General features: G+C 43.1%; 1 protein-coding gene across 9 annotated transcripts in view; it reads left to right on the plus strand.

The window, feature by feature from the left end:
- The window catches only part of MAPK6 (mitogen-activated protein kinase 6), a 47,092-nt gene that overhangs the window by 10,152 nt on the left and 21,601 nt on the right, over positions 1-15,339 (plus strand). For 3 of the 9 annotated variants that reach the window (XM_024232169.3, XM_063716028.1, XM_054531116.2), the window contains exon 2: positions 12,984-13,107. The gene's annotated coding sequence lies outside the window, so the exon portion shown is untranslated. 9 annotated transcript variants of the gene reach the window in all.

Raw genomic sequence — 15,339 nt, forward strand, 5'->3', positions numbered from 1 at the left:
AACTCCTGGGTTTTTTTTTTCACTCTTTTTTTCTAAATTCTTCCCCTGGATGGTCTCATTCAACTCATTGTTTTAAATGCCATCTGTATGTGAATAATTCTCATATTTATGTTTCTGGTTTAGACTTCTTGCCTGAGCTCCAGACATATTATCCAGCTGCCTTGCTAGACATTACCACTTAGTAACCTAGTAGGCAGTTGTCTAAATATACCTAACATGTCCAAAATAGAACTCTCTTCCATAATATTCTTCCAGTCTTTCCCTCTTCCGTAACTGGCACCTAGGATTTATCCTTGAATCCTGTTTTTCCCTTATCCCCATAGCTAATCCATCATCAAGTTCTTTCGGTCTCCAAAATATCACTTAAATCTGTTTATTCAATGATCTGTTTTACATCTTTATTTCTACCACCTTAGTCTCAGCCACCATTATGTCACCTGGCTTACTGAAATAGCTCTTAACTGGTCTTTGCTTTTACTCAGCTACCTTCTTCAGACATTCTTCTCCCAGTAACAAGAATCTTCTTTCAGAAATGTAAATGAAATAATGTAGATTGCCTGCTTAAAATGGTTTCATAGTTTTTCTTTGGTCTTAGTTATGAGATTCAGAATCCTGCCTCATGTGTTCCTTCCTTCCTTATTGCTACCTCCTTTCCTGTGCCCTTTGTTGTAGATGCCGTGGCTACACTGGCATTTCTTTTGCTCCAAAATGCCAAGTTTTGTCCTGCCTTAGGTTGTTCAATTTGTTGTTTCCTCTGTTAGGAATGCCCTTCTCCCATCTCTTAGCAATGCTGATAGCTTCTTATTCAGGTTTCAGCTCCTCAGAGGGCCATTTCCCAGCTACTAGGCCAAATCTGAATTTGTTAATTAGCTAACTTGTTTGTTGGTCTTTCCTTACTAGAATGCAAGCTCTTTGGAAGCAGAAGAACCTTGTCTGTCTTATTCTCTACTGTATCGTCAAACAGTGCCTGGCACATGCTAAGTGCTCAGTAAATTTTTGTGGACTGTATACAATGTTTGATTCCTTTAAATCTCAGAAGGGAAAAACTGCATAATAATTGCATTGTACCCAGTGTAACGTGATTCTGGACTGGGTCCTTTACCTCCCAAGTACATGATTGAGATAATTGCAGAGACTTAAATGGGGTCTGATTATTAGATGGTAGTACTATACCAGCATTAATTTCCTGATTTTGATGGTTGTATTTTAGTTATGCAGAAGAAGGCTTTTTTTTTTTTTTTTTTTTGAGACAGAGTCTCACTCTGTTGCCCAGGATGAAGGAGTACAGTGGTGCAATCTTGGCTCACTGCAACCTGTGCTTCCCAGGTTCAAGGGATTCTCCTGCCTCAGCCTCCCGAGTAGCTGGGACTACAGGCGTGTGCCACCATGCCCAGCTAATTTTTTTTTTTTTTTTTTTTTTGAGGCAGGCTCTCAGTCTGTTACCGAGGCTGGAATGCAGTGGCGTGATCTTGGCTGACTGCAGTCTCTGCCTCCTGGGTTCAAGCAATTCTCGTGCCTCAGCCTCCTGAGTGGCTGGGATTACAGGCATGTGCCACCATGCCTGGCTCATTTTTTTGTATTTTTAGTAGAAACAGGGTTTCACCATGTTGGTCAGTCTGGTCTTAAACTCTTGACCTCAAAGGATCCACCCACCTTGGCCTCCCAAAGTGCTGGGATTACAGGTGTGAGCCACCACGCCTGGCCTTAATTTTTGTATTTTTAGTAGAGAGACAGGGTTTCCCCCTGTTGGCCAGGCTGGTCCCAAACTCCTGACGTGAAGTGATCCGCCCACCTTGTCCTCCCAATGTGCTGGGACTACAGATATGAGCCACTGCCCCCGGCCAGAAGAAGGTCTTTGTCTATAGGAAATATACTCTACTCAAAAGGTTGGGGGGTGAAGGGAGATATGTACTATACTTGTCAATAAAAAAAAAAGTTACAGTGAGAGATAATGGAATTTGGTTTACAAACCTGGTTCAAATCCTGGCTCTCTCATTCATGTGTGATCTTGAATGTGTTTTTTAAGTTCTCTAAAATAAAGATTATATTTTGCCTATTGGGAGGATTTAGTGTAAAGGTATATGTCCAACACAATGCTTCACACATAATACAGTCTCAATAAAACCTTGCTTATATTCTTTTAAAATTCAAATATTAAAAAATGTTGACCAGGCGTGGTGGCTCACGCCTGTAATCCCAGCACTTTGGGAGGCCAAGGTGGGAGGATCGCTCGAGCTCGGGAGTTCAAGACTAGCATAGGCAACATTGGGAAACCTTGTTTCTACCAAGATAATAAAAAATTGAGCCGGGTGTGGCACCTTGCACGGTGGTCATAGCTACTCAGAAGGCTGAGATGTTCCACCCACCTTGAGCAATGGAGGTGGAGGTTGCAATGAGTCATGTTCATGCCACTGCACTTCAGCCTGGGCAAGTGAGATCCTGTCTCAAGATAAATAAATAAAAATTTCAACATTTTATTTTCATGTTCAGTGCTGTGACTTTCTTTATAATATGAACAAGTAATTTTTTTTTTGAGACAGAGTCTCACTCTGTCACCCAGGCTGGAGTGCAGTGGCACGATCTGGGCTCACTGCAAGCTCCGCCTCCTGGATTCATGCCATTCTCCTGCAGCGCCCGCCACCACGTCTGGCTAATTTTTTTTTTGTATTTTTAGTAGAGATGGGGTTTCACCATGTTAGCCAGGATGGTCTCGATCTCCTGACCTCATGATCCGCCTGCCTCGGCCTCCCAAAGTGCTGGGATTACAGGCGTGAGCCACCGTGCCCAGCCCAATAATTTTTAATTTTTAATTTTTTTTTTTTTTGAGACCGAGTCTTGCTCTGTCGCCACGCTGGAGTGCAGTGGTGCAATCTCGGCTCACTGCAACCTCCGACTCCCTGGTTTAAGCGATGCTCCTGCCTCAGCCTCCCGAATAGCTGGGATTACAGTCATGTGCCACCATGCTCAGCTAATTTTGTATTTTTAATAGAGATGGGGTTTCTCCATTTTGGCCAGGCTGGTCTTGAACTCCCAACCTCAGGTTGATCCACCGGCCTTGGCCTCCCAAAGTGCTGGGATTACAGGCGTGAGCCACTGTGCCTGGCCGTGGATAGATATTTTTAATAGGCTTTTTGTATTTTCGAGTTATTTACCCTTTCTGAGTTTTTTATTCCTCTCTGTAGATCTGGGGTTAGTTACATTTGGTGTATTTTTCTGTCATCCTAAAAGACTTCGTTTAGCATTTCTTGAAGTGAAAGTCTGCTGGTGACAGATTCTATCCAGTTTTTTTAAATACTTTTTTTCTTTTTTTGTTTTTGACACGGACTTTCGCTCTTGTTGCCCAGGCTGGAGTGCAATGGCTCAATCTCGGCTCACCGCAACCTCCGCCTCCCACGTTCAAGTGATTCTCCTGCCTCAGCCTCCCTAGCAGCTGGGATTACAGGCATGCGCCACCACACCCAGCTAATTCTGTATTTTTAGTAGAGATAGGGGTTTCGCCGTGTTGGTCAGGCTGGTCTCAAACTCCTGACTTCAGGTGATCTGCCCGCTTCAGCCTCCCAAAGTGCTGGGGTTACAGGCGTGAGCCACCGTGCCTGGCCTCTTTTTTTTAATGGAGACAGGGTCTTACGATGTTGGTCAGGCTGGTCTTGAACTCAAGTGATTATCCCACCTCACTTCCTGAGAAGTAACTGGGATTACAGGCATAAGCCACGGCACCTGGCATCTTTCTACTTTTGTCTTTTCTTTGAAAAGGTCTTTTGAAGGTTACTTCCCTTAGATACAGAATTCTGGTGTGATGGTTAGTATTAGATATCAACTTGATTGGATTGAAGGATGCCTAGATAGCTGGTAAAGTATTGTTTTTGGGTGTGTCTGTCAGGGTGTTGCCAGAGGAGACTGACCTTTGAGTCAGTGGACTGGGAGAGGAAGACCCACCCTCATCAGTATGGGTGGGCACCATCCAATTGGCTGCCACTGAGGCTAGAACAAAGCAGGTGGAAGAAGATGGGATAAGCTGGCTTGCTGAGTCTTTTGGTTTTCATTTTTCACCTGTGCTGGATGCTTTCTTCCGTTCCTCCTGCCCTTGAACATCAGACTCCAGATTCTTTGGGCTTTGCATTCTTGACTTAGACCAGTAGTTTGTCGGGGGTTCTCCAGCCTTCAGCCATAGATTGAAGGCTGCACTGTTAGCCTCCCTGCTTTTGAGACTTTTGGACTCAGATTGAGCCACTACTGGCTTATTTCTTCCCCAGCTTGCAGACGGCCTGACGTGGGACTTCTTCGCCTTGTTATTGTGTGAGCCAATTCTCCCTAATAAGCTCCCTTTCATGTATACATATAACTTATTATTTCTGTCCCTGTGGAGAAGTGTGACTAATACATCTGGGTTGATAGGCTTTGTTTTTTATTTTATTTTTTCCTTATTTTCTTTTTGGGTTGATAGTTTTTTTTTTTTTCTTTTGGTACTTAAAACATATTCTATTGTCTTCTGATTTTCATTGTTTCTAGTGATAAATCAGCTATCATTCTTATTCTTCTCCAGTATATACTTTCTCTCTTTTCCCTGGTTGCTTTTTGTTTTTTGTTTCTTTTTTTCCTGGTTGCTTTTTTTTTTGGATATGGAGTTTCGCTCTTGTTGCCCAGGCTAGAGTACAGTGGTGTGATCTCGGCTCACTGCAACCTCTGCCTCCCGGGTTCAAGCGATTCTCCCGCCTCAGCCTCCTGAGTAGCTGGGATTACAGGCATGCACCACCACACCCAACTAATTTTGTATTTTTAGTAGAGACAGGATTTCACCATGTTTGCCAGGCTGGTCTCAAACTCCCGACCTCAGGTGATCCTCCCGCCTCAGCTTCCCAAAGTGCTGGGATTACAGGCGTGAGCCACTGTGCCCGGACTCCTGGTTGCTTTTAAGAACCATTCTTTTTTGTCGTTCGTTTTTTTTTGAGACAGTCTCGCTCTGTTACCCATACTGGAGCGCGATGGCTGATCTCGGCTCACGGCAACCTCTGCCTCCCGGGTTCAAGCAGTCCTCCCACCTCAACCCCCCAAGTAGCTGGGACAGGCGCATGCCACCATGCCTGGCTCATTTTTGTATTTTTTGTAGAGGCGGGGTTTCACCATGTTGCCCAGGCTGGTCTCGAACTCTTGAGCTCAGGCTGTCTGCCTGCCTCGGCCCCACAAAGTGCTAGGATTATAGGCATGAGCCACTGTGCCCTGGCGAAGAGTTGTTTTTTCTCTTCCTTCCTTCACTTTTCTTCACTTTTCTTTTTGTTTTCAACAATTTCACTCTGTGCGTAGGTATTTTTGTTTGTTTGTTTGTTTATTGAGACGGAATGTTCCTCTCTTGCCGAGGCTGGAGTGCAGTGGTGTGATCTCAGCTCACTACAACCTCCTCCTCCCGGGTTCAAGTGATTCTCCTGCCTCAGCCTCCCAAGTACCTGGGACTACAGGTGCACACCAGCACGCCCAGCTAATGTTTGTGTTTTTAGTAGAAACGCGGTTTCACCATGTTGGTCAGGCTGGTCTTGAACTCCTGATCTCGTGATCTGCCTGCCTTGGCCTCCCAAAGTGCTGGGATTATAGGCGTGATCCACTGCGCCTGGCCCAGGTATGGATTTTTTTGTATTTATCCTGCTTGGGTTTCATCAGACTTGTAGATCTGTGGGTTGCTGTCTTAGTTTTTGTCCGTTATCTTTTTTTTTTTTTTTTTTTGAGACAGGATCCCACTCTGTTGTGCAGGCTGTAGTGCAATGGCTTGATCTCAGCTCACTGCAATCTGTGCCTCCCAGGCTGAAGCAATCCTTCTGCCTCAGTCCTCTGAGTAGCTGGGACTATAGGTATGCAACACCATGCCTGGCTAATTTTTATGTATATTTTGTACAGATGGGGTTTCACCATGTTGCCCAGGCTGGTCTCAAACTCCCAGACTCAAGTGATCTGCTTGCTGGCCTCAGCCTCCCAAAGTGCTGGAATTGCAGGCATGAGCCACTGTGCCTGGCCTTGTTATCTTTTCATATACTCCTGCTTTACTGAACCTTTGAGCTCTGCTTTTCAGTCTAGATTCTGGTTCTTTGGACTGCTGGGAAATTCTCTTTGCTTTCTAGTCTCATCCAAGATTTTCCTTATCTCTTGGTTTTGCCCTAATTCTTTGACTCAGCCTTAGGAGGAATATCTGTCTTACATTCTTTGAAGACTCAGAATGCCTCAGAGGTGTTTATTCCATGCTTCCTGTCTTGATCCCCTTCTACAGAGGGGGCCGCTGCCTTGAACATGGTAGAGGCTCTTTTCTTCATGGGATTCTCTCTGCTTTTCTGCCTTGCCCTCAGACTTGCACACATTGAAAACCCATAGGGGGCCAGGCAGTGGCTCACGCCTGTAATCCCACCGCTTTGGGAGGCCGAGGTGGGTGGATCTCGTGAGGTCAGGAGTTTGAGACCAGCCTGGCCAATATGGTGAAACTAAAAATACAAAAATTAGCCAGGCTTGGTGGTACATGCCTGTAGTCCCAGCTACTTGGGAGGCTGAGGCAGAAGAATCGCTTGAACCCGGGAAGCGGAGGTTGCAGAGAGCCGAGATCACACCACTGCACTCCAGCCTGGGTGACAGAGCGAGACACCATCTTAAAAAAAAAAAAAGAAAAAGAAAACCCATAAGGAAGAGTTGGCAGTTGGGGCTTGTAGTTGGGCCTCCTCCAGATTCTCTAATATTTTATCTGAGTCCACATGCAACCATTAAAATTAAGTTCATTATTTGGCTGGTTTCTCCTTAATCCTGTCAGTGGGTTCCTGGTTCTGCCACTTCGCCAGGAATGAGAATAGCCATGGTCTCTTTCCTTCTGAAGGGTTTGACTTTTTCTCTGATTTAGCTTATTTATTATTTAGATTTCTTTACATGCTTAGCTCTCTGATTTTTTTTCCCTTAAACTATGATTTTTGTAGCTTATCCAGCTTGTTGCAGTTTATAGAGTGAGGCTTGGTATCTTGCAACTTTGAGCATTCTAGTCAGAAGTGGAAATCCTGAGTCTTTTGTTAGAATTACAAAATTTGAGAGCTGGAAGAGACCATAGAAATCATGTAGTTTAAGCCAGGTGGGGTGGGGTGCGCCTGTACTCCTAACTACTACCTGGCTCTGCCTGGGTGACAGGGCAAGACCTTGTCTCTTAAAAAAGAAGAAATCCTGTAGTTTAGCCACTTTGTTTTCCTGATGAGGAACTGAGACATAAAAATGTGAAATTCTTTGACTACACAGCTGATGTAGCCACAGATCCTGGAGTAGACCCCAGATCTTTAAACTTATGGTTTATTTCTTTTAATGTAAGCTGTCCCTCTTGGTTTCATGTTGCTAAAACAACACCTGAGACTGGGTAATTTATAAAGAAGAGAAATTTATTTCTTAAAGTTCTGGAGGCTTAGCAGTCTGATACCATGGTGCCGGCATCTGGTGAGGGTCTCCTTTCTGCATCAGCCCATGGTGGAAGAGAAAGAGAGGGCCAAACTTGCTTTTATAATAGGCCCACTCCCACAATAATGACATTAACCCATCTGCTTCTTACTAGTGATTAATAATCACCACTTATTAGGCCCTACCTCCTAACACTTGCATTGAGTATTAAGCTTCCAACCCATGAACTTTGGGGGACACATTCAAAGCATGGCACGGGCCTAGTGAAATCAGACTGGACTCTTTCAGTAGGGCCAAATTCTCGTATGGGTCTGATAGCAAACAAACTTAAAATTTTTTTAAATCTCGCAAGCTTTCTTTTTTTCTTCCTTTTTCTTTCTTTCCTTCCTTTTTCTTTCCTTTCCTTCCCTCCCCTCCTCTCCCCTCCCCTCCCCTTTTTTTGTAAAAGAAGGTTTATTAAGAAAGTAAAGGAATAAAAGAATGGCTACTCCATAGGCAGGGCAGCCAAATCTTGTAAGCCTTCTTCAGTTCGGAGAAAATGAGAAATAAAGAGGAAGGATATTCCAAAAAAATTATATGCCATTCTAAATTGTTTTTAAAAATTAGTGAATTGGCCAGATGCAGGGCTGATCTGTAATTCCAGCACTTTGGAAGACTTAGGTGGGAAGATCACTCGAGGCTGGGAATTCAAGACCAGCCTGGGTAACATAGTGAGACCCCCATTTCTACAAAAAAAAAAAAAAAAAAAATGTTGAACGTGGTGTGTGCCTATAGTCCCACCTGCTCAGGAGGCTTAGTGGGAGAATTGTTTGAGGCAACAGAGTGAGACCCTGTCTCTTAAAGAGAATCTCCAAGTAAGCATATGGTTCTCTCCGTTTGAGAGTCAGAGATGTTTCATATGGCCTTGCATAATGTGACCTTCTTCAGACCCTCACCAGAGTTAGCTCAAAAACAACAGCAGTCACGTTTGATCTGCAGTCTGAAAAGCTGTGGTGCTAAACCCTGCTAGGATGGACTGAAGAATAGTATCAAGGTCTTGCATATCTTCATTATACCTTCTTTGGTATTACATGGGCTGATAGGACTTTTTAGAGTTCTGCTTGACTGATTATATAGGATGCTATTTCAGTGGCACAGTCCCTCCCCATCACCTCAACAAAATAAGATGAGAGCTGTAACAAAGCTGAAGTGTTTTATTTCTTCATTCTGAGTGGGTTGAAACCAGCTGCCTTCTTCTTGTTGTTGGCAGACCTATGCATTCGCATAGAGTGAGGGTCCTGGTGGAATGCCTGGAAAGGAAAATACCATATCTGGGAATCTTCACTGATGTTTTCTAGTGGTAGACCAGAATGTGATCAGATTCTGAAAAATTCGAGGATAGGACTTCCCTTCTCCAAAGCTTTCTACTCACGTAGAATATGCTATTTACATTGATTCATTCAGTACATATTTTAGGGTACCTACTAATTACCAGGTACTATGCTTAGGAAATGTCCCCAAAGCTACTTAGTCCCAAACCTTTTATAATAGACAAAGCCACAGAAAAAAGGAGGGGAATGGTGCCCTGGAAAATGAAGAGTAGAGGTTCTGAAGAATCAGATTAGATTAGATTGGGGAAGGATGGCAAAAGAAAAGGGAGTGAAAATGTTATTAGAAAGAAAGAAAAGTGAAATGTTAGATAGGGAGGAATCCACTACATGCCCCTGTGCTCCAGGAGTAATAATGTGTTCCTATGAGCTCAAGATTAAAAAAAAAAAAAAAAAAATTGAACCTCTGCTATACCTTAATGCCTAAAACAATGCCTGGCACATGGTAAGCATTCAGTAAAATGTTGAATGAAATGTAACGGATGGATGGGAGAGTTGAATCTGTTTAGTCTGTTTAAAAGATGTTTTAAAAACATCTTCATTCATTCTGCTTCTGGGCCCATGTTGGGATTGCATTTACCCACTCCCTTGGGTATACATATGACCACGTGACCTACTTTAGTCAGTAAAATGTGAGAAGTGAATGGTGTCATTTTTGGATGGAAGCTTTTTTGCTAATGAGATAGTCTTACTTTGCTACATTGCATGTAATTGGTAGAGATGGTGGGTACTTTAACAGCTTGGCTGACAGCTACCTTGAACTTGTGGCATGAGCAAGACTTAGATTTTTGGGGGCCATCTATTATCCTGACTGCTGTGAAAATTTATATTTTCATCTGGTTAGAATTCTCAGTTGTCCAAAGGTGCTTGAAGAAAGAGGCTGTGCACATGTCTCCTGTCCTATATTTGCTCCAATATTTCTTTAATGTTAGTTAGGTTAGGAATCTTAGAATAAAGCCTCCTGCCGGAAGAAAGATAAGAAATGGGATCAAGCGTTATTATAATTATTTAAAAATTTCCAGCCATAAATTTGTAGAAGGGATTATATTTGTTTAGTATACAGCAGTTTGAATAACATCTCTCCCATTCTGAGCATACCACCACAGGGCTTGGGAATAAAACTAAAGAAATATAAGACTTGTAAATCATAGACTTAGAATTGGGAGAGTCTATAGGGATGTTATTACTAGTTTATCTGGTCTATGAATTTTTGAATTTCTAATATGAATGGGTTACAGTAAATCTGTAACTAGGAGATGGAGTCTCCCTCTGTCCCTCAGGCTGAAGTGCAGTGGCACAATCTTGGCTCACTGCAAACTCTACCTCCCAGGTTCAAGCGATTCTCCTGCCTTAGCTCCTGAGTAGCTGATTCCAGCAGTGCACCACCATGCCAAGCTAATTTTTGTATTTTTAGTAAAGATGGAGTTTGACCATGTTTGTCAGGCTGGTCCCAGGTGATCCACCCGCCTTGGCCTCCCAAAGTGCGTGAGCCACCGTGCCTGGCTGTAACTAGACTTACTAGTTGTGATCTAGTTACAGATTTACTGTAAGTCATCCATACTGGAAAATAACAACTAGAGATAAGCAACAAAATAAACATAATGGCATATGCTTTACAATGGCTTTTTAAATGGCCAAAGGCAAATGAAAGCCCCTAATGTTAAAATGCATGTAGGCAAGGGCTTAAACAATTTAAGAACACGAATTGGTAGTAGTAGGTGAGCGTTTTTTTTTTTTGTTTTTTTTTTTTTTTTGGAGACAGGGTCTCACTTGTTGCCCAAGCTGGAGTGCAGTGGTGCTATCTCAGCTCACTACAGACTCCGCCTCCCAGGTTCAAGCGATTCTCCAGCCTCAGCCTCCTGAGTAGCTGGGATTACAGTGTGAGCCACCACACCTGGCTAGTTTTTGTATTGTTAGTAAAGACAGGGGTTTTACCATGTTGGCCAGGCTAGTCTCCAACTCCTGGCCTCAGGTGTTCTGCCCACCTTGGACTCCCAAAGTGCTAGGATTACAAGTGTGAGCCACCACGCCCAGCCTGTTTTGTCTTTAAATTGGATACTTTGTTACTGTCTTCTCTGACTTTGAAAGTTTGTCTCTGTAGATAAGCATAGTTACTGATACTACCCAAAGCCTTTCAGACTTTGGCATTTTAGATTTAAGGTCCTGTGTCTTTTCCCAGGTTCCTAAGATTATTTGCTGTTAATAGTTTATACTCCCAGCCTCCTTGATGTCCAAATCGTGAAAGGGTCCCTGATAACTCTTACGGCCACCCACCATACATTAGGAGCAAGGGCTTTGTCAAGAATGCAGTGAGCAAGCAGCTAAGCTGTAGCACTTGGCCTTCTCTGCCCGAAAAACTTAGTAGCTTTGATGAGAGCTTGAGACATGATCTCAGGGAAGGGTGAATTTGCTACAGCTACATTTATCTGTGCCAGGGTTAGGAGAGAGCCCTAGGTGAATATAAGAAAAGCTTTACCTTTCCCTTCTGTCCAAAAGCAACTGGGTTTTGGCTGAGGAGATGTGAGGCTGGCTAGGTTCCTGTTAACTCAAATTACTCACTTGACTATGGAGAAGAGCAAAATAAGTAAGAGCCTTTGTGGAGAGGGGATGGGGGAAGTGCTGTGCTGTCAGTAAATGTGAACAGGCCAGATGACCCATGTCAGCATTTATCCTGAGAAGCAGCAGAGCAGAAGGTTGAGGAGAAAACCAGAAAAAGTAACCTTTATGTTTATGGCCCTTACTTCAAACTTTCTTTGCACATCTAGACTTCCTTTTTGACATAGGTAAGCCAAGTTGCTCCCTGATAAGAAAAAAAGAAAATTCTGGTGAGATAAGACAAAATAAAGTTACTTCTTTTGTTTGCATTTCATTACTTTATACACTTAGGCTTGACTCCCAGTACCAGCATTACTCCTGGTGTGGGGGTAGACCAGGTGACGGGGAGCAGGAGGTAATGTAGCAAAGAGAGCAGTGCTTGAGCAGACAGTTGTGGCTAATGCAGTTTCGGGGAACTGCCTTATAAACTTAGGAAGCTGGTATCCAGCCTGCATTATAGAGAGCTTTTAATTCCATGACATGGTAGATCACTGAAAGAAAACCAAAGAAAAAGCAAAAAGCCAACTTTATTCTTATAAATTATTCTCCTTACTTCATTTTATTCACCACATTTTTAAAAACAAAACAATATCGAACCAGCTAATTAAACTCAATGATCACTCCCCAAACAACCCAGAATCAGCAATGGTTGGTAGGAATGGGTAACATTTATTTGGAAGCAGAGAAATTGGAAAGATGCTGGAAAGGGTCCCTTTATGTTACCTTCCTTTTTACTTCCTTGTTGAAGTGTGTAGAACGTGTAAAAAGAATATGGAGCCCCAGTTTTTTCCTGGGTCTAAGCTTTAAACTTTGTTTTTTTGTTTTTTGTTTTTTTTGAGACGGAGTTTCGCTCTTGTTGCCCAGGCTGGAGTACAATGGCGCGATCTCGGCTCACAGCAACCTCTGCCTCCTGGGTTCAAGCCATTCTCCTGCCTCAGCCTCCAGAGTAGCTGGGATTACAGGCATGTGCCACCACGCCCAGCTAATTTTGTATTTTTAGTAGAGATGGGGTTTCTCCATGTTGATCAGGCTGGTGTCGAACTCTGGACCTCAGGTGATCCACCCGCCTCGGCCTCCCAAAGTGCTGGGATTACAGGCGTGAGCCACTGCGCCCGGCCTAAACTTTGCCTTTATGAAATTAAGCATGAAAGATGGTGGAGATAATGGCAATTAATAGTACACTGATGTGGACAGAGGATGCAGTGACCTTCTGCTGGTCCAACTGAGTTTTATGTATGCTTTAGTCAGGCCAAGGAGCTCCATGATTGATGTGAAAGTTGGAGGTAGTTGGAGAGATCAGAATTTGGAATATACCTGCCCTAAGAGTTAAGGTGATAAGGAGGGAACAGTTTTCTTTCTAAGGTCACTAGGAGAGCATGAGAGGCCTCTACCTTTTTTATGGCTACCAGGCACACACATCTTGACTTTCTTAATTAGGTCAGACCCCCAGTGTGCAGACTCAGTAGTATCTTGTAGCATTCCTTGGTACCACTTGTCCTTTCTTCATTTCTGTGTTTACTTTTCTTTTTTAAAAAATTGTTTGTCTCTAGTCACATGGTAAACTCCATGAGGGCAGAGCCCAAGTCTCTTTACTCACCATTTTATCCCCATTGCCAGGAGATTGACTGACACAAATACTTATCAAATACTTACCAAATAATGGAACGTGACTGAATTGGAAACACTTATTGGATCCACTGTATGATATAGAGGTACAGCATTACTCGCAACACTAATTAAGGTGGGTCTGCTTTCCAAGATCCTGGCTGAAAAGGCGCTCTAGCAGCATTTGGTCTAATGGATAGTGAAGGATCCTGAAGACTACTACTCACAGAGCAGTGACGCAGAATCACTGAACAAGCACTGCCATTGTAAATCTTTTTCTCCCCCAGATGTTTAACTGGTATAATCCTCATTGTCTAGTGGAATTACAGTTTGGTTTATAAATACTATCTTCTCTTGTTAGAATGTATAGTCTTCATCATCTGAGGACATAGTAATGACTCTGCAGTTCTCAGTGTAGGCAAAGCTCCTACCTTCCCTAGTATCACTTTTTACCCACTGTTACCTCGTTAAGTGCTGACCAGTCACTGAGAATTCTGAAAAGGCACTCGCATCCTTGAAGTTTCTAGTTTGTGAGGCTTAGTCTCAGTAAAATTTAAGGGGGGCAGATGTGGATGGGGGTCTTGAGTAAGGATCTCTCATTTTCATGGCTTTCCTAATCTGGCTACAACTCCTACTATAGTGCTATTCTGTCAGATAACAGTGGTGTAATTTTTGACAAAGCATTATTTGTGCTTGACTAGATTGCTAGTGGACTAGAAGTTTGAGAGAGAACTTGGAGATCTTACTGTTCTCATTTCATTTGTCTATAGAACTGACTTTACAGTGTACATTTATCAGAAATGTAAAACATGACTGAGCTTTAAGGAATTGTCTACGTTAAGGCAAGAAGGTAGGCGTGAACAAACATTCTATTTCAGGTAGAGACTAGAGATGTAAAATTTTGGAAATAGTGGAGCCTTTGAGAAATACTGGTTTTCTTGACCAGCCTGGGAAACATAGTGAAACCCCATCTCTTCAAAAAATACAAAAATTAGCCAGGTGTGGTGACTCCTGCCCATAGTCCCAGCTCCTTGGGGGGCTGAGGGGCTGAGGGGCTGAGGTGGGAGGATCGCTTGAGCCCAGAATGCAGAGGTTGCAGTGAGTGGTGATCACGCCACTACACTCTGGCCTGGGTGACAGAGCAATACCCTGTCTCAAAAAACAAACTGGTTTTCGTAGGGTATTTAGTGGGGAGCGAGCAGGAAGAATCAAGATGTGTACAAACAGAAAAAAACTTGGTGGGAGGGAGACATGCAGTATTAAATCCCTTTTTAAAAATCTGAAACTTTTTTACCAATACAAAAATTATTTTTATTATTTATTTATTTATTTTTGAGACGGAGTCTTGCTCTGTTGCCCAGGTTGGAGTGCAGTGGCGTGATCTCACCTCACTGCAACCTCCACCTCCCAGGTCCAAGCGATTCTCCTGCCTCAGCCTCCCGAGTAGCTGGGATTACAGGCACCTATCACCACGCTGGGCTAATTTTTGTATTTTTAGTAGAGACGGGGTTTCTCCATGTTGGTCAGGCTGGTCTCGAACTCACGACCTGAGGAGATCCACCTGCCTTGGCCTCCCAAAGTGCTGGGATTACAGGCGTGAGCCACCACGCCTGGCCGCAAAAATTTATTTTTATTACTTATTTCCATTATCACATGAGCTAGATCATATAACAACATTGAAAATCCCACTGTCTAAAGACCAAAGACAGACTAATGGCTCAGCTAGATAACGGCAAATGATATGTTGGACTTAAGTTATTCGAATTTTTTTTTTTTTTTTTTGAGGCAGAGTCTTGCTCTGTCACCCAGGCTGGAGTGCAATGGCACGATCTCGGCTCACTGCAACCTGTACCTCCCTGGTTCAAGTGATTATCCTGCCTTACCCTCCCGAGTAGCTGGGACTACAGGCATGCGCCACCACGCCTGGCTACTTTTTGTATTTTTAGTAGAGACGGGGTTTCACCATATTGGCCAGGCTGGTCTTGAACTTCTGACCTCATGATCTGCCTGCCTCGGCCTCCCAAAGTGTTGGGATTACAGGCGTGAGCCACTGTGTCCGGCCTTGAGATTTTTTTTTTAATTCAAAAGTTTATTCACAAACTTCAACTTTTAAGTGTTTTATTACAAATAGACTGGTAAGCTACAGAATTTTTAGGACCTTTTTTTTTTTTTTTTGGCGGGCTAGGAGGGCTGATTTCTTAGAAGCAGAGAAAAACTTGTAGACAAGAGAAGCCGTTTCTGTTACAGTAAAAGAAAGCTATTATACTATTACTGTCCTTCATGATATTAAGCAGATACAAGACCCATTCTTATTTATTAAAAGAACTGAGGGATATAGTAAGTATCAGTTTTTATTAAAGCTGTCTTT

The sequence above is a fragment of the Pongo abelii genome, chromosome 16 (assembly GCF_028885655.2).
Source record: "Pongo abelii isolate AG06213 chromosome 16, NHGRI_mPonAbe1-v2.0_pri, whole genome shotgun sequence".
Classification (NCBI taxonomy): domain Eukaryota; kingdom Metazoa; phylum Chordata; class Mammalia; order Primates; family Hominidae; genus Pongo; species Pongo abelii.